The sequence below is a fragment of the Triturus cristatus genome, chromosome 4_2 (assembly GCF_964204655.1).
Source record: "Triturus cristatus chromosome 4_2, aTriCri1.1, whole genome shotgun sequence".
In the NCBI taxonomy this organism is placed as follows: Eukaryota; Metazoa; Chordata; class Amphibia; order Caudata; family Salamandridae; genus Triturus; species Triturus cristatus.
The window spans coordinates 900,478,748-900,498,027 of NC_140586.1; the positions used below are offsets into that span (position 1 = coordinate 900,478,748).

General features: G+C 51.2%; 1 protein-coding gene and 1 long non-coding RNA gene across 7 annotated transcripts in view; one reads left to right on the forward strand and one right to left on the reverse strand.

The window, feature by feature from the left end:
• PTPRF (protein tyrosine phosphatase receptor type F) overlaps positions 1–19,280 on the reverse strand; it is a 746,312-nt gene that overhangs the window by 307,468 nt on the left and 419,564 nt on the right. The gene's annotated exons all lie outside the window — the stretch shown is intronic.
• LOC146835380 (uncharacterized) overlaps positions 8,289–19,280 on the forward strand; it is a 41,054-nt gene continuing 30,062 nt past the window's right edge. Inside the window, exons 1-3 of the long non-coding RNA XR_014960430.1 lie at positions 8,289–8,384; positions 8,474–8,548; positions 8,903–8,982. This is a non-coding gene — a long non-coding RNA (uncharacterized LOC146835380). The remainder of the gene's footprint in view (positions 8,385–8,473; positions 8,549–8,902; positions 8,983–19,280) is intronic.

Genomic DNA, 19,280 nt, shown 5'->3' on the forward strand with positions numbered 1-19,280 from the left:
TGCCATCTGGGCACTGATGGTTCATGTAACTCTTGTGTTAGCGAGATGCTTCTGTCCCTCTGTGCTTCATCCGATGCAAGCTGGGCACTGATGGCTCATGCCCACAATTGCGGTAGCGAGACACTCTTGCCCATGTATGCTTCATCCAGTGCCAGCTGGCACTGATGGTTCATGCCTACTCTTGTGGTAGCGACATTCCTGCCTGTGTATGCTTCATTTGGTGTCAGCTGGTCACTGGTGGTTCATGCCCTCTCTTGAGGTAGCGAGACACTCCTGTCCGTCTATGCTGCATCTGGTGCCAGCTGGGCACTGGTGGTTCAAGAAAGGTGGTAGTCAAGGACCTGGGGGCCCTAGGAAAGATGGGTGTTGAGGGCCGGGGGTCCCTAGGAATGGTGTGAATCAAGGGCCGGGGCTCCATGGAGCGGTGCTCCATGGCATGGTGGTACTCAAGGACCGGGGCTCCATGGAATGGTGGGACCCAAGGACCGGGACTCCAAGGAATGGTGGGATTGAAGGACCGGGGCTCCATGGAATGGTGGGATTCAAGGACCGGGGCTCCATGGAATGGTGGGATTCAAGGACCGGGGCTCCATGGAATGGTGGGATTCAAGGACCGGGGCTCCATGGCATGGTGGGATTCAAGGACCGGGTCTCCATGGAATGGTGGGACTCAAGGACCAGGACTCCTAGGAATGGTGGGACTCAAGGGCCCAAGCTCCTAGGAATGGTTTTACTTAAGGGCCGGGGCTTCTAGGAATAGTGGGACTCGGGGACTAGGGATCCTAAGAATGGAAGGAGTCGAGGTCTGGGGCTCCTAAGAATGGTTGGAGTGAAGATCTGGTGGCCAAGGAATGGTAAAAATTATGGGCAGGGGCTCCAAGGAAGGGTGGGAGTCAAGGACCGGGGCTCCATGGAATGGTGGGATTCAAGGACCGGGGCTCCATGGAATGGTGGGATTCAAGGACCGGGGCTCCATGGAAGGGTGGGAGTCAAGGGCCGGGGCTCCAAGGAAGGGTGGGAGTCAAGGGCCGGGGCTCCAAGGAAGGGTGGGAGTCAAGGGCCGGGGCTCCAAGGAAGGGTGGGAGTCAAGGGCCGGGGCTCCAAGGAAGGGTGGGACTCGGGGACTAGGGATCCTAAGAATGGAAGGAGTCGAGGGCTGGGGCTCCTAAGAATGGTTGGAGTGAAGATCTGGTGGCCAAGGAATGGTAAAAATTATGGGCAGGGGCTCCAAGGAAGGGTGGGAGTCAAGGACCGGGGCTCCATGGAATGGTGGGATTCAAGGACCGGGGCTCCATGGAATGGTGGGATTCAAGGACCGGGGCTCCATGGAATGGTGGGATTCAAGGACCGGGCTCCATGGAATGGTGGGATTCAAGGACCGGGGCTCCATGGAATGGTGGGATTCAAGGACCGGGGCTCCATGGAATGGTGGGATTCAAGGACCGGGGCTCCATGGAATGGTGGGATTCAAGGACCGGGGCTCCAAGGAAGGGTGGGAGTCAAGGGCCGGGGCTCCAAGGAAGGGTGGGAGTCAAGGGCCGGGGCTCCAAGGAAGGGTGGGAGTCAAGGGCCGGGGCTCCAAGGAAGGGTGGGAGTCGAGGGCCGGGGCTCCAAGGAAGGGTGGGAGTCGAGGGCCGGGGCTCCAAGGAAGGGTGGGAGTCGAGGGCCGGGGCTCCAAGGAAGGGTGGGAGTCGAGGGCCGGGGCTCCAAGGAAGGGTGGGAGTCGAGGGCCGGGGCTCCAAGGAAGGGTGGGAGTCGAGGGCCGGGGCTCCAAGGAAGGGTGGGAGTCGAGGGCCGGGGCTCCAAGGAAGGGTGGGAGTCGAGGGCCGGGGCTCCAAGGAAGGGTGGGAGTCGAGGGCCAGGGCTCCATGGAAGGGTGGGAGTCAAGGGCCGGGGCTACAAGGAAGGGTGGGAGTCAAGGGCCGGGGCTCCAAGGAAGGGTGAGAGTCAAGGGCCGGGGCTCCAAGGAAGGGTGAGAGTCAAGGGCCGGGGCTCCAAGGAAGGGTGAGAGTCAAGGGCCGGGGCTCCAAGGAAGGGTTGGAGTCAAAGGCCGGGGCTCCAAGGAAGGGTGGGAGTCAAGGGCCGGGGCTCCAAGGAAGGGTGGGAGTCAAGGGCCGGGGCTCCAAGGAAGGGTGGGAGTCAAGGGCCGGGGCTCCAAGGAAGGGTGGGAGTCAAGGGCCGGGGCTTCTATTCCCGGGTGCTGCCGAACAAGCATCAGCCCTGTTCATGCCACCGGGCTCTGCGGATCCAGACACTCAGCAATGAAGCTCTTCTGCAGAAATGGTCCCAGAGAAGGGGGAGGGAGTCTCACTGGGTGGGAGGGTCAAGAGGTGGTGCAGGGCCCAAAGGTGTTGGAGGGCAGAGCGTCTGTGGAGACCCCTGCACTGTCTTGTCTCCATCATAAGGGAAGGAAGGCGATAGTTACAGAATTTCTCAACACTATACCTGCTAATTCACAGGGTGCCACAGTGTGATATACAATAGGCTCCCACCACAAGGTCTACCAGTGAGGAGCCGTAAATAGTGGTTTTCCAGCTCGTTTTCCAAGGCTTTGAACTGCTGACGTCAATTAAGGGGTGTAAAAACACCCCATGACATTGGCACCAGCCTCAGTAAGCTTTTTTTCAGGGGTGGAGGGGTTTGTTGGGCGGCAGGGTGGGGTTCAAAACTGCCTTGTATGCACTTCTCGGCAGGAGGGCCCGCCCCCCCCTCACAGCGAGATCTGCCTTCATGAACTCATTAAACCCTCTGAAGCTTAATAAATGAACCCTTTGCGAAGCTTTGGTGCTAGGATCTGAGAAAGGGGCGGATCCTGAGTCATTACACTAAGTACTGCATCCCAACAACCTCCAAACTCCGATCCCAATGACAGGAAGTGCAACGTGCCGTCACAGAATACCCACAATGCACCCGGGGAGACCCAAGATGGCGCTGAAGAACGCCTTTTCCCATTTCCTGCTTTCAGAACAGAATGCCAATGAGTAAAAACAGAGATGTTTTTAGGTGTTCTCTCTATGAACAAAAAAAACTGTTGGCCCAGTCCTTGCTACCCTGCCAGGTAGCAGATACCCAGAGACGCAGACAAACGTGCCCCAACAGGCACCCCCAAATCACCTGCGTCACACGGCTCTTCCGGCTCCTGCATATGCATCTGCGTACCTACTTAATTCGCACATTTACATTCTGCCGCCTAACATCAAGAACTCTCGGGAAACGTGGGCAAATTAGCCTTTATATTCACAAATGTATTCAAATATATACACATCAGAAGGCCTGGAACACACAGTGCGGCTGAGGGGCTCCCGGGCTCCATGCCGAGCCCCGCGGAGAACAAAGGCGTAGGCCTTAGCGAAAAGTGCCCCCCCCAATAAAAACAATTCAAAAGTCACTAGAAATGTAACTAGGGCAAAGAGAGGCAGGGGGTCCCAGCTCAAACAGGCTTTGTGCATACCACCCCCCACTACCCTGCATTATGTCAGTGTACCCTGAAAGATTCATGGGGCAGGGGTGCTTCCAGCCTCACAAGGAAGAAAGGTAGAGGGGCTTCAAGCAGTGCTTAATTTGTATAAAAAAAATATGACACCGCCAGGGCACTAGTCGGTCAGCCACTGCATCTTGCACCACCCATTGCCCCCGTCATCACTGCCAATGACAGTACGAACACAAGTAATAACCATCAAACCCTACAAGTGTGACAATCCAACTGTTCCGGCCACTCAAAGCTATAATAATGGGGGGAGTCGGACATTATTCCTTCTTTTAATGGTTATTGAATGAACAAACAACTTTAGTTGTGGTCATCTCTAAATTATTCAAACATCGCCACCCGAGGCAGAGGTGCTGCGTCAGGCCTCCCGAGGCAGAGGTGCTGCGTCAGGCCTCCCGAGGCAGAGGTGCTGCGTCAGGCCTCCCGAGGCAGAGGTGCTGCGTCAGGCCTCCCGAGGCAGAGGAGCCTCTGGAGGCAGAGGTAGAGGAGCCTCTGGAGGCAGAGGTGCTTCAGGCCTCTGGGGCAGAGGAGCCTCTGGAGGTAGAGAGGAGCCTCTGGAGGTAGAGAGGAGCCTCTGGAGGCAGAGAGGAGCCTCTGGAGGCAGAGAGGAGCCTCTGGAGGCAGAGAGGAGCCTCTGGAGGCAGAGAGGAGCCTCTGGAGGTAGAGAGGAGCCTCTGGAGGTAGAGAGGAGCCTCTGGAGGTAGAGAGGAGCCTCTGGAGGTAGAGAGGAGCCTCTGGAGGTAGAGAGGAGCCTCTGGAGGCAGAGGTGCTCAGGCCTCTGGAGGCATAGGTGCTTCAGGCCTCTGGAGGTAGAGAGGAGCCTCTGGAGGTAGAGAGGAGCCACTGGAGGTAGAGAGGAGCCACTGGAGGTAGAGAGGAGCCTCAGGAGGTAGAGGAGCCTCAGGAGGTAGAGGAGCCTCAGGAGGTAGAGGTGCTCAGGCCTCTGGAGGTAGAGGAGCCTCAGGCCTCATGAGGTGCGGGTGCTTCAAGCCTAATGAGGTAGACATTCTTGAACCCCCACGAGGCAGAGGCTGATCAGCAGTGGCCAGTTTTGTGGTGTTTAAGCTTTTTTTGTTTTTAATCAACTTCCAAATGGCTCAAACCCGAGTTTGCCCGCTGTCACACCTGCACGCGATTGAGGAGTGATGCTCTATTCATTCAGAGCAGTAACCTTCTGAGTTGCCACACAGAGCGTAAAAGACCTGCTAACTCTTTGGTGCATGAACCCACCGTGCTATGTTACAAGTATCTTAGTCAACTGTGCCAGCATACAGGTGCCAGTTACTAATGAACCCCCTTCCACGTGCCTTCGCCCACCATGTTATCCCATTGGCGCCTTCACCCACAGATCTTTTAAGGCAGGGGCCAAGGGGCTCTGATGACCTTGAATAATTCTTAAACAGATCCTTTCAAATTGCGTTTTCCTTCAATTTATTTTTAATGTGGGTGATGTGTGAGAGTCTTTTACAGACATTTTGTGTTTATTTCATGCAACATCCTTAAAAAGTTCCTATTAAATCCAAACCGGTTTTTCCATATGAGAAATGGGAGGGGGCACAGAGATTATTTGCAGTAATACTGGTGAGCTGCTGCTGTGTCACAATATTGAAAACGCACTCACTTACCCCTATAAACGCATTTAGAATGTGGCCGAGTGCGCCTGTGCACCGTCAGTGACTTGGCCAAAGAGCCATGAAAGAGCTGAAACTGGATTGTAAATGCAAAGCTGATCAGAATACGGGCCCCCCAAATTTATTTGGCCCAGGGCCCCCAAAATCCTTAAAATGTCCCTGCCTTCCCCCTCTGAGCAGTCGGACTGTTGCATTGAAAATGAGGCCTTTTCAAGGCTGGTTGACTAAACTATGAAGCTGTAACAGAAATCCATTAAACCAGAAAAGATTGGTTCTAGAAATCCCTGCATTTAACAAGCAAAAAGCAGACAAGCTAGACTTCACCGGGACAGCACCAAGAATCTGGAAGAACCCCACTGAGGAGCCAAGGATATTCGCCTCATGTCACAACTTTTAAAGAGATGTAACAATTTCTATTCCACCATCAAGAACACTTCCCTGACATCAGCTACTTTGTCCCTCTATGAAAAGCAAATGCAACTTTCTCTGGACATGTACAGAGTCAATACTTTGATGGGTTCACCCTTAATGCATTCCCAATTGATGGGAATTTGTAATGTCAACGCGTCATTTGTTTACGCATTTTGCACAATGCGTTTATTATTCCAGCCACTGTGAGGCGCTCTCCTGTTGCACGGATGCCTTCTGGGCTGTATAAAATGACACGTAAATAAACCGACTGTGCAAGAGCTGCCAGCACAGGCCCTGGGACCTCCCCCGGGCAGGGATACAGGCTCCTTCCACTGATCGTTATTAACAGCATCACCAACCACTTCTGGTGGGTCCAGTGCGGCCTCCAGGATGAATACACAACTCCATAAAACAAATTACAGCGCACAATATTAGTGCTGTCCAGGAGGCTCTACACACATGTGGGCTCCAGGACGATCGCTTGAGGCGTGTTATTCCATTAGTGCTCCGAGGCCTGGACCGCGCCCAAGAGACAGTGGAGAGGCCCACAGGCAAAGCCAGAACTTGCTGGGCAAGTCTCTGAAAAGCTGGTAGTAGGGCCCCACTGGCCGTAGCGGGCACCAGGCATTTCCCTGGTGGGTCGCCAGGGCGGGGGCCAGTTTTGGACCCCTGGGGGGTGGGGGGGGTTGGGGTTGGCGGTTTTGTTGCCGCTGCAATATCGCCCCCCTGTAACAAAAGCAGCTGCAGTGTTTTCCATGCGCACCAGCCCCCTCACCCACTCCCCCGCGACCAGTCCAGCTCAATTTCCAGGGCCGGTTTGCGTTCCTAGTCCACACAAGTCCTGACATCTGTGCACCTGATATTAGGTCTCGCCTACAGGCAGCTGTTTGTGACAGACCTCTTGTGGGTCATACCAAAAATTAGGGTGGACTCAGAGCTTGCACATTGTTTACCATTGGTTGCTTCCTAGTTGATGGATTGCTTACTCTGGCTGTGTCCGTCCCTCCCCTGGAGCACAGCCTCTTTACCATCCTATGACTGGCTGAGAATGATCCTTCCGCTGCTCAATTTTTAGAAACTATTTTTTTGAGTTTGTGCCTACTTGCTTTTTATTGTGTGGCTCTTACCCGCTTCACATCCATGCCCCACTTTGCTATCTCATCTGCCCATTTCCCCGCTTCTTGGTTGCTCTCCTACAGCTTGTGGAGAAAGCAAAAGGTTTCATTATTTTTTTATTATTTTGGTGCGGTGGGGGGGATGTTGGGTGGGGGGGGATGGAGCAGCTGCCATTTGCTGCAGATCCGCTCTTGAAAAAGCCTTTGAGTGCCTCCATTACTCAATCACCCACTCCCGCTGCTTCGTTCTACCAGCCCCCCCCCCACCTTCTTCGTCCATTAAATATATTTTCTTCAATTTTATTTTTGGGAGAGCCCAGCAGTTGCCTTTTGCTGCCGACTGCTCTGCATTCCAAACAGCGCTTTTGAGCTAAAATATTAATTTTGTTGTCCTGTCACCCAAACCGGAAATTGTAATCAAAGACAAGAGCCACGCCCCATTTGGACATACAAGTTTAACCAGAAGTTTCAGAAATCTTGATCACGAGTCTGTTTTCATACTGGCGAATTTGCCCTTTTGGTTTAATCATATGTAAGTGTAGAAAAATAATGATTTAACTAGTTAAACCCTCCAAACGCTTTATATCCCAGTAAGGCCTTTAGAGCTTGAACATTCACAAACCAAAGCTGTGATTCGCTTAAGGGCTAGAACCCGGAAGGGTTTTGCAGGGGCCAATGGCGGGGCTCGAGACAGACCGGAAGCCCGACGCTCTAAATAGAAACTAAATCACAGTGTATGCAGGAACCGCCATTTTGTTTTATGTCACACTAGGCTGAGTAAAACCTATCTCTAGGGACATAAATTTAAAACTTTATGGAGGAGTTGTGGCCTCACATCCAGGCTCTAATCTCAGGCCGTGGCTTAACCTCCTGTGATTCTGGGCAAATCTTAATCCCCGGGCCTAAAAAAACACTAAATAAATGGGTAACCCGTAGTTCTCTTGTAAAATGTCTGGTTCTCTTGTAAAGCGCTCAGAAATCCTTTGCCAAGTTCGAAATGAACCTGCACTAAGCACATCCCTTCACAGCTCCTCCCAACTTCACTGTTTATATAAAAAAAAAAAAACCTGCCCTGGGAGTAGATGGTCTTTTATTGTGCTACAACATGGGTCGCTGGAAATATTTAGCCTTAAAAAAAAAAATAAAAAAAAAATTACAAAGCTGGGTTAACAAAATTACAAAGTAAGAAAGAGCAAATTAGAAATTACGCAGCATATTGCACGACTCCCTCTGGCAGGATTATTGCCATAGTTCACATTTTTGCACCAATTACTACTACTTGTGCAAAAGTTCCACTGCATTGATATCGGAGTAACACCGGAATACATCAACCAGCAAGTAGAAAGCAACCAGGTAAACTTTGCAAAATTCGAAAGGAAGAATGGAAGGTGCACTCGTCCCGAAGTCAATGAAGCAGCGTAAAAAATTATTCCATAATTAGGTCCTTTTATTAAATAAATCTCTTAAAACTGGCACACAGCCAACGCGTTTCGTTCCAGATTTTTTAAATAGTGTTTGGTTCGCTTTTGATGTTTTTCGCAATGGATAGGCATTACGGGACTCATTAGTCTTTCATTTCTATGCCATGTACGGCATTACGTCATTCGTGTACGTCACGTAATGGCGTTCTCACATGTGATAATGCCGGGTCTCCGCAGGCCTTTGCACTTCCGGTTTATTGACCGCCAGTCACGAATTGAGGGCACATACGGGACTGCTCTGTCATTCTCTACGCATGAGGTGAGTGTTAATTTGCAACAGGTTACATCATTTTTGTTAGTTTAAATATGTTAACGCTTATTTCATTGCGGTTTTTCGTTTATTTTCAGTGCAACTTTGACCGCCACACTCGGCTTCTCCTTCCCGTTGTGACTCACGCCATTGGAGCTTTGTCTCCTTAGGAGGTAACCATTACTTGGGTATTTGTGATTTTTTTTTTTAGATTTGCCAGCTCTCACACGGTGATAAGCTTAACATTTTGCCACTTTTGGATCTTTTTATTATCAGATGCAATTTTTTGCCATTGAATTTATCAGCCGTTTGGTGGTGTAATTTAGTTTGTTTCACAAATTGTAGTGAGTTTTTCCTCCTCTTGATATTTGCACATATTTAGAGAGATTCTTTCTTTGTCATGGCGGATTGGAATTTATGTGTTGCGCAAACTAACATTGAACACGTTAATTTTGAGTGTTGGTGGCTATTTATTTATAGTAGATCGCGTAACCTGATCCTTGCCTTTCACTTCCACGCAATTGCAGCTCTTTGGGTCTGAAGTACAACTCTTAAGTCGATTTGACCTGATTACTCGCATCGTTTTGAATGGATTACTGGCACTCTGGTAAGTCCCCCCTGGGTGCATTTTCACTTGCGATAATCTCACCATGACATGTACTTGTTAGTGATTTCACCACCCTCTTGTTTGTGTTCTTTTGTGTGTATTTTTTACAGAACTTAACCCCTTCGGTGCTCATGACGGAACGGTTCCGTCATGAGCCACGGTTGAGCTGTGCTCATGACGGAACCGTTCCGTCATGACCATGCCCGCGCAAGATTCCGTCAGCACAGCGGCGGAATTTGCGCAGCATGGAAGGGGTTAATGAATTGTCTCTTTTTCGTGCCGTGAAGGTAGGATTAGGTTCTAACTTTCTCCCTTCCTTCTTTCCTTGAACTAAACCGGTTTAAAGATGGGTATTGCAAATCTGAAACATACCAGAAAACTGTTTGTGATGTTCAGGGATTTAACAATAATTTGTGGCTGAATTGTGGAGGATACTGTGTTGTCAGAACATTGATTCAATAGGCGTACATAGATGTTTATGTAGGGCCGTTGTGCCCATTGAGTAATCTATTCGGGTTTTATATATTGTCACTTCATTTTTTGCACTGGGACTCTGACATGTAATAAGAAATATGAAAACATGTTTCTTTTCGTTACTTTCTCTTTTTGTATTGCGGGGCGGTCACTCGGGGTGATTCACTTTTGATGTGAAGTCATCATCAGTATGTTGCATAGCTTGTTGTATGTTGAAAAATACTATTGTATATTATTCCAGCCTTGAAGAAGTCGTGGGTGTTGACCCTGACGAAACACGTGTTGGCTGGGCATTGAGATCTCCAATAAACATAACGAACACGAATCATCTGGAGTGTTCTTCATATATCATTGTGTTTGAATTGATTTGTATGAATAATATATAGTCCGAATTGGATCAAGAACTAGACAGTACTAGTTGTCTACATCGGACTTCGTGTGTGCACAGGCCATTAAGTATAATCCAGAGACAACGATGGGACGCCAACAATCCCGAGACCACAATATCACGCCAACAATCCCGAGACCGCAATATCACGCCAGCAATCCCGAGACAACGATATCACGCCAGCAATCCCGAGACCACGATATCACGCTAACAATCCAAAGATTACGCCAACAATCCCAAGACCACACCAACAATCCCAAAACTACGATATCACACCAACAATCCCAAAACCACGTCAACAACCAGGCCAACGACCACGCGATCACGCCAACAATCCCGAGACCACGATATCACGCCAACAATCCCGAGACCACGATATCACGCCAACAATCGCGAGACCACGATATCACGCCAACAATCGCGAGACCACGATATCACGCCAGCAATCCCGAGACCACGATATCACGTCAACAATCCCGAGATTACGCCATCATCCTGAGATCACAAACACATCCTGAGATCACGCCAACATCCCATTAAAGTCCTAAGAGAAATGCAGTCTCACTCATGAGAAAAATGCGATCCAATGTCCCACAAGATCCGGCAACTGTCATGAGAGATCCGGCAACTGTCATGAGAGATCCGGCAACTGTCATGAGAGATCCTGCCACTGCCACAAGACATCCGTCCACCGCCACGAGAGATCCGGTCACCGGCGCCAGTACAGAATGGAAGTCAGGGATACATCCCGCTCCCGGGAGGCTACCACCGAGAAGACATCAAGCGCCACAAAGCAGAGTCCCCGAAGCGCATCTCGTAAAGCCACCAGCGCCTGGCCCCGTCGGAGGCGGCTCTTTATCCAGATCTCACTTCGGCGTCTAATCGGATTATCCGCGCCCGGGGATGAGGGACAGCCGAAGCCACACCTGGCCGGCCCGCAGCTGGGCCTGCGCGGCGCAGGGGCGGGAGAGGGCCCTGCGCGGCGCAGCCCACGCTGATCATCCGTTTACCTAAAGTAGATTTGTGCCAGACCGGATTACCGGTGATTGACACCGGGAGAGGGGTGAAGTGGCTTCCAGGCAGGGCGTGTAGGCTGAGGCCCGGCGCCCGCTGCACATCTAAAGGCGAATCCGAATAGACAGCTACGGGGTCTCCGGCTTTACCCCTGCCCCAGGAAATATGTATGACTGGCACCGGGCTCGTTCCAACCCGAAGAGACGCTGTTCCGTGGAGCCACTCCCCTCTCTGTGATCCAAAAATTTCGCGATTCGTGACCCCTTTCCACCCGGGTCACGTGTACATTTTAAGGCCCCCTGCTGGACACCAGCCGAGGCCCTAGGTTCATCCTGAAATCCATCTGCAGGGGTCACACTCTTTCACACCTCTGATTCTGTGTGATCTTGGGGCTTCGTATAAAAGGTGAGGGGCAGCATAGGGGTATCGGGGCCAGGTGAGCCTACCTCCGCCACGAGGTGCACATAGCCCAGGCCACGTTGGTGGCATTAGGCACCTTCGACCACAGCCTCTAGAGTGCCAAGGTGCCAGGGCATTCTCCACGTGTAAGGGCCTTGCCCTGGCCCAGTGACCCACTACAGAGTGTGGGATGAGAGTGGCGTGATACCCGGCGCTGGGCGCGGTGTGAGAGTTGGCACGGAGGTGCAGGCCTTTTCTCTGAGGGCAGTTCCTCACGCTGGCAGCCTGCCCTCCCTTCCTACGGTGGGCATACGGCAGGGTAGGGCTCGCCAGCAGACAGACTGTACAGGCGCTACACTTAGTCAGACGTTCCTCTCTGCTTTGGCATCAGACATGTGCCAGGCACGACCAGCTGTGCCCACATTGGGTTTTATGGTTATAGCGGCATAGTGAGAAATAAAGGGTGCACCGGCGCTATAACATTGGCCGAAACAGCACTTGAACTGTCCTTAAATCTTTGAACATTTTAGGTAAATCGGACAGAGAAGTTCCGATTTGCCTCCATTAATATCTCATTTTCTTGGGGCGCGAAGCCCCAATGCGCTTAGGCACTCAGACTTGGCACACCATGAAAATCTTACACAAGAGCCCCTTCACAGATGCTTTTATATCACACGCCTTTTAATTTATTTTTAAGCAAATTTGAAAACTGTGGTTCAAAATTCACAATTGTACCCAATTTTCTTAAAACAGGCACGAGGAACCCTCTACAAGCACTGGCAAAGTCCGCCTTTGTGGGAGGTTTCACGAGCACCTCTTCTGAGCTGCACTGAAAACTCATCTTTTCAGCTAAAGGATTTGAAACTGTGCCCAAAGGGTTTCCTTTTCGAACCAAAGGTGCGCTGAACTATTTTATGGAAAGCAAAGAAGGCTATTGGAGAAGAACAGGCCCAAACCAATAAGCAGGTGCAAAACAATTCGCAAACAAGCACTGGCGCATGGTTTCAGACTAGATATGACCCATTCACAAACCTAAAAAAAACGCCTCCAGGCCCTGAATTGATTCTGCTGGATAACAAGCTAACGAAGGCGGCCATTAGTGGCATGCGCGGATCAATATCTGTTTTTAGCACCACATAGGCCGCGTCCCTTGCGTTGACGCAAGAGCGAGCCTCGCTGCCACGAACCACAGTAAAAAAGAAAATATCCTTTCCTCTGGGCTCCTGCGTGTCAGTCTTGATCTGAGCATTGAGATGTCAGATATTAATGCCCGCCCACTACATAACATTTTCTGCTTTAGCGGGAACTCTCCAAGGATTGCCTTTCATGTATCTGCCGCTGAAAGTCGCGCGCTCCGCCTCGGTGTAGTGAGCTGGGGCGCAAATCCCACGCGATTGCTGGAAACATTCCTAGATCAATGACCACACACAGGTAGGCCTGGTCCACTGCCCGCCGAGCGCGCTCTTTGGAAGCCAGGTATGATCGATGGTATAGGGACGACATCACGAATCAGACTATAGGAAGGTATATCGCATACATCAACGAGGCTAAGAAGGTATGCGAGCCACGACATGAGAACATACTAAGTTATAGTACATATACCAATATATAGTACAGTATTTTTACTAATATATTAACATATCATAATATACCATGGCATATTGATGTTCTAAATAAGATTATATTTATTCACCAGGCACTTTAGACGGATGATGCCTCTAAGACACCCCTATGATATAGTGATGACATTGAAAAGCCTATATTATGTTATATTGACCTTGTCAACAAAACTAAGACGAGAGATCCACAACGCCAATCATAATATACAATGATATATTGACGCTTATAACGCTATCCAATAATTGAGGAGTTTGACAAGACTATATGGTGTACTGTTAATGATGCTTCTAAGACTGTACAGTGATATATATGAATGACCGAAAATACTTTCATATTTGGAGCATCAAATATCACCACTGAGCAGGCCCCGACACACAGCAACCACTGTGGTGAGTAACCAACCCACATCTCACAAGCCACTGAAGAACCCATCACACCACTGAGCAGGCCACGACACACAGCAAGCACCGCAGTGTGTAACCAGCTCACATCTCACAAGCCACTCAAGAACCCATCATACCACTGAGCAAGCCACGACGCACAGCAAGCACCGCAGTGTGTAACCAGCCCACACAGCACATACCACAAAAGAACCCATCATACCACTGAGCAGGCCACGACACACAGCAAGCACCACAGTGTGTAACCAGCTCACATCTCACAAGCCACTCAAGAACCCATCATACCACTGAGCAAGCCACGACGCACAGCAAGCACCGCAGTGTAGAACCATCCCACAAGCCACTCAAGAACCCATCACACCACTGAGCAGGCCACGACACACAGCAAGCACCACAGTGTGTAACCAGCTCACATCTCACAAGCCACTCAAGAACCCATCATACCACTGAGCAAGCCACGACGCACAGCAAGCACCGCAGTGTAGAACCATCCCACAAGCCACTCAAGAACCCATCACACCACTGAGCAGACCACGACACACAGCAAGCACCACAGTGTGTAACCAGCTCACATCTCACAAGCCACTCAAGAACCCATCATACCACTGAGCAAGCCACGACGCACAGCAAGCACCGCAGTGTGTAACCAGCCCACACAGCACATACCACAAAAGAACCCATCACACCACTGAGCAGGCCACGACGCACAGCAAGCACCGCAGTGTGTAACCAGCTCACATCTCACAAACCACTCAAGAACCCATCATACCACTGAGCAGGCCACGACGCACAGCAAGCACCGCAGTGTGTAACCAGCCCACACAGCACATACCACAAAAGAACCCATCATACCACTGAGCAGGCCACGACGCACAGCAAGCACCACAGTGTGTAACCAGCTCACATCTCACAAGCCACTCAAGAACCCATCATACCACTGAGCAAGCCACGACGCACAGCAAGCACCGCAGTGTAGAACCATCCCACAAGCCACTCAAGAACCCGTCACACCACTGAGCAGACCACGACACACAGCAAGCACCACAGTGTGTAACCAGCTCACATCTCACAAGCCACTCAAGAACCCATCATACCACTGAGCAAGCCACGACGCACAGCAAGCACCGCAGTGTGTAACCAGCCCACACAGCACATACCACAAAAGAACCCATCACACCACTGAGCAGGCCACGACGTACAGCAAGCACCGCAGTGTGTAACCAGCTCACATCTCACAAACCACTCAAGAACCCATCACACCACTGAGCAGGCCACGACGCCCAGCAAGCACCGCAGTGTGTAACCAGCTCACATCTCACAAACCACTCAAGAACCCATCATACCACTGAGCAGGCCACGACGCACAGCAAGCACCGCAGTGTGTAACCAGCTCACATCTCACAAACCACTCAAGAACCCATCATACCACTGAGCAGGCCACGACGCACAGCAAGCACCGCAGTGTGTAACCAGCTCACATCTTACAAACCACTCAAGAACCCATCATACCACTGAGCAAGCCACGACGCACAGCAAGCACCGCAGTGTGTAACCAGCTCACATCTCACAAACCACTCAAGAACCCATCATACCACTGAGCAGGCCACGACGCACAGCAAGCACCGCAGTGTGTAACCAGCCCACACAGCACATACCACAAAAGAACCCATCACACCACTGAGCAGGCCACGACGCACAGCAAGCACCGCAGTGTGTAACCAGCTCACATCTCACAAGCCACTCAAGAACCCATCATACCACTGAGCAGGCCACGACACACAGCAAGCACCGCAGTGTGTAACCAGCTCACATCTCACAAACCACTCAAGAACCCATCATACCACTGAGCAGGCCACGACGCACAGCAAGCACCGCAGTGTGTAACCAGCTCACATCTCACAAGCCACTCAAGAACCCATCATACCACTGAGCAGGCCACAACACACAGCAAGCACCGCAGTGTGTAACCAGCTCACATCTCACAAGCCACTCAAGAACCCATCATACCACTGAGTAGGCCACGACACACAGCAAGCACCGCAGTGTGTAACCAGCCCACACAGCACATACCACAAAAGAACCCATCACACCACTGAGCAGGCCACGACACACAGCAAGCACCGCAGTGTGTAACCAGCTCACATCTCACAAGCCACTCAAGAACCCATCATACCACTGAGTAGGCCACGACACACAGCAAGCACCGCAGTGTGTAACCAGCTCACATCTCACAAACCACTCAAGAACCCATCATACCACTGAGCAGGCCACGACGCACAGCAAGCACTGCAGTGTGTAACCAGCTCACATCTCACAAGCCACTCAAGAACCCATCACACCACTGAGCAGGCCACGACGCACAGCAAGCACCGCAGTGTGTAACCAGCTCACATCTCACAAACCACTCAAGAACCCATCATACCACTGAGCAGGCCACGACGCACAGCAAGCACCGCAGTGTGTAACCAGCCCACACAGCACATACCACAAAAGAACCCATCACACCACTGAGCAGGCCACGACACACAGCAAGCACCGCAGTGTGTAACCAGCTCACATCTCACAAGCCACTTAAGAACCCATCATACCACTGAGCAAGCCACGACGCACAGCAAGCACCGCAGTGTGTAACCAGCTCACATCTCACAAGCCACTTAAGAACCCATCATACCACTGAGCAAGCCACGACGCACAGCAAGCACCGCAGTGTGTAACCAGCTCACATCTCACAAACCACTCAAGAACCCATCATACCACTGAGCAGGCCACGACGCACAGCAAGCACCGCAGTGTGTAACCAGCCCACACAGCACATACCACAAAAGAACCCATCACACCACTGAGCAGGCCACGACACACAGCAAGCACCGCAGTGTGTAACCAGCTCACATCTCACAAGCCACTTAAGAACCCATCATACCACTGAGCAAGCCACGACGCACAGCAAGCACCGCAGTGTGTAACCAGCTCACATCTCACAAGCCACTTAAGAACCCATCATACCACTGAGCAAGCCACGACGCACAGCAAGCACCGCAGTGTGTAACCAGCTCACATCTCACAAACCACTCAAGAACCCATCATACCACTGAGCAGGCCACGACGCACAGCAAGCACCGCAGTGTGTAACCAGCCCACACAGCACATACCACAAAAGAACCCATCACACCACTGAGCAGGCCACGACACACAGCAAGCACCGCAGTGTGTAACCAGCCCACATCTCACAAGCCACTTAAGAACCCATCATACCACTGAGCAAGCCACGACGCACAGCAAGCACCGCAGTGTGTAACCAGCTCACATCTCACAAACCACTCAAGAACCCATCATACCACTGAGCAGGCCACAACACACAGCAAGCACCGCAGTGTGTAACCAGCTCACATCTCACAAACCACTCAAGAACCCATCATACCACTGAGCAGGCCACGACGCACAGCAAGCACCGCAGTGTGTAACCAGCTCACATCTCACAAGCCACTCAAGAACCCATCATACCACTGAGCAGGCCACGACACAGCAAGCACCGCAGTGTGTAACCAGCTCACATCTCACAAGCCACTCAAGAACCCATCATACCACTGAGCAGGCCACAACGCACAACAAGCACCGCAGTGTGTAACCAGCTCACATCTCACAAACCACTCAAGAACCCATCATACCACTGAGCAGGCCACGACGCACAGCAAGCACCGCAGTGTGTAACCAGCCCACACAGCACATACCACAAAAGAACCCATCATACCACTGAGCAGGCCACGACACACAGCAAGCACCACAGTGTGTAACCAGCTCACATCTCACAAACCACTCAAGAACCCATCACACCACTGAGCAGACCCTGTGAGGCAGGGTCTATTTTTTATCATATAGTACCCCAGGCCAATTCTGCCCACACCTGAGGCATGAGACCCTGATAAGCCCCCACCAGCTAGCATAAAAGGAATCTGTTAGGTTGACCAAACTATCCCAGCTGTCCTTTTTCTTGCTAGGCCCAAAAGGGTCTCTCTCACAAGACATCTCCTCAGCGAGGTCCAGCTCCCCCGGGCCCCCCACTCCCTCAACGTGCTCTTCTTCTCTTACACCCACGTAGATACTGCAAGAATAGGGAACTTCCCGAGCTAAGAGAGACATCACGCAATACCTGATGGTGTGGGCCACTTGCCACCTTTCATATTATCGTATCCGTTGCCAGCTTTAATGTAACTAAGACATGCAACATGGCGTGAGAATATGACCTATATCTTCCTAAATGTTCAGCTTGCTTATAAAAGTTTCCCTGAAGGGACGCAAATCCTGTTCAATAGATGCTCAATTTCATTATGATTCGTGGTGAAACATCAAGTGACCTTTAAGACAACTTTCTGTAGCGTGGGCATCACTTCTGTTTTCTTAAATATTTACGAGAAGTGACCAAAATGCGTCATGTCCTACAGGTCAAAGGCACCTGATAACGTCGTCATTTTGTGGTCAATAGTTCATCATTGAAAGAGTATAAAGATCTGCTCCTCAGTCCATTCAGGCCTCACCTGAAGAACACGTACAACGGGGTCGATAGCAGCTTAACGGCCCATCTACTAAGAGCACAGTCACCATCTGCATATTCTATCTCAAGGGCAGTGATCAGGCCAGGCAGCATGAGGTCTGGTGAGACCACCCAAGTGATGGGCTGCACCACTACAGCTGATAGGGGGGGGGGGTTCAGAAGAGCCCACTGCAAGAGCACCTGTAGAGACAGGTCAAACATATACCGACTCCACACAGGCTTGTACGGCAGTTAACGGGGTCTTATCCAGACAAAGCTGCAGCTGGTCAGACAAGGTTGTGCTGGTAAGCTGTACCCACACCGAAGCTGAGTCGGGCAAATTGCACCCAAGCCAAGCTGGTACTTGCAGGCCTTAGCAGGGTTGTGCAGGTGAACTGTACCATGCCGAAGCTGGGTCGGCGAGGCCAAGCTGGTACTTGCAGGCCTTCGCTTCGGCGTGGGTACAGTTACCAGCACGAACCTGATGAGTCGGGCAAGTTGCACCCAGGCCAAGCCGGTGCTGGTAAGCTGTACTCACTTCATGCCGGTGGTCGTAGCAGGCATGTGCACGCCCTCGAGACCCAGCAGCACGTGCACGCCCTCCGAGACCCAGCAGCACACGCCTTCACTCCATCCGGGTGAAGCATCGCCTGCAATGGCCGATGGTGGCGGCCGTGGGCTCGATAAGGGCCAAGGATGCATTAAACTGCGGCGGAGCTCCGAGCGGAGATGGTGCGATTATGGGACTTGCACTGAGAGCCCCAGGACGAATGAAACACCAGCGGCTCCAGGTCTTCAGTCTTCATCACAGAGCGGGGAGGCGCTGCGAAGCCGCACATCAACATCACCAGGCAGGAGAGCACGCTAGTCACTGTTGGAAACGCCTCTCTGCGATTTCACACAAAAACAATTCAGAAAAACACTTCACGCGAACAGTGCAAGAGACATTCTCAAGATGAATGAATACATCCCTTCAGAGAATGACTTTCAAAACTTGCCTTTATGTGCATTTTTTCAGCGGTGTGATGTTTTTCTACAGGACTTGCATAGGTGCGTATCCCGTTACCACTCATTTATAACCCCCAGTCACTGGGGGCACCTCACTTCCAGGGTCCGAGGGAGGCCTCGTCGACTGTAGAGAGACCTACTGATCGCTTATTAGGTCAGAATCTACTGAACGGCACCTGCACTGCTTGGTAGGAGACATATTGATTGCTTAAAGAGGGCTACTAGCCCCGCCCACTGCTTACTGTTGGTTGGTTTTATTGTCACTCATTTGCCTGTTCCTAATTCGCTAGATGTGTGGGCTTTCCTTCCTCTTCATGTGTTTGTCCCTCCTCTGGAGCACGGACTCATTACTTGTGTTTTTCTATTGCTCGCTTTTGAAACTACGCCTCTCTTTTGTTTGAGCTCTCTACCAGGGTGTGTGAGAGCTTGGAATATCTGAGGCGCAGTGTCAGTGGGCTTGGCAGCT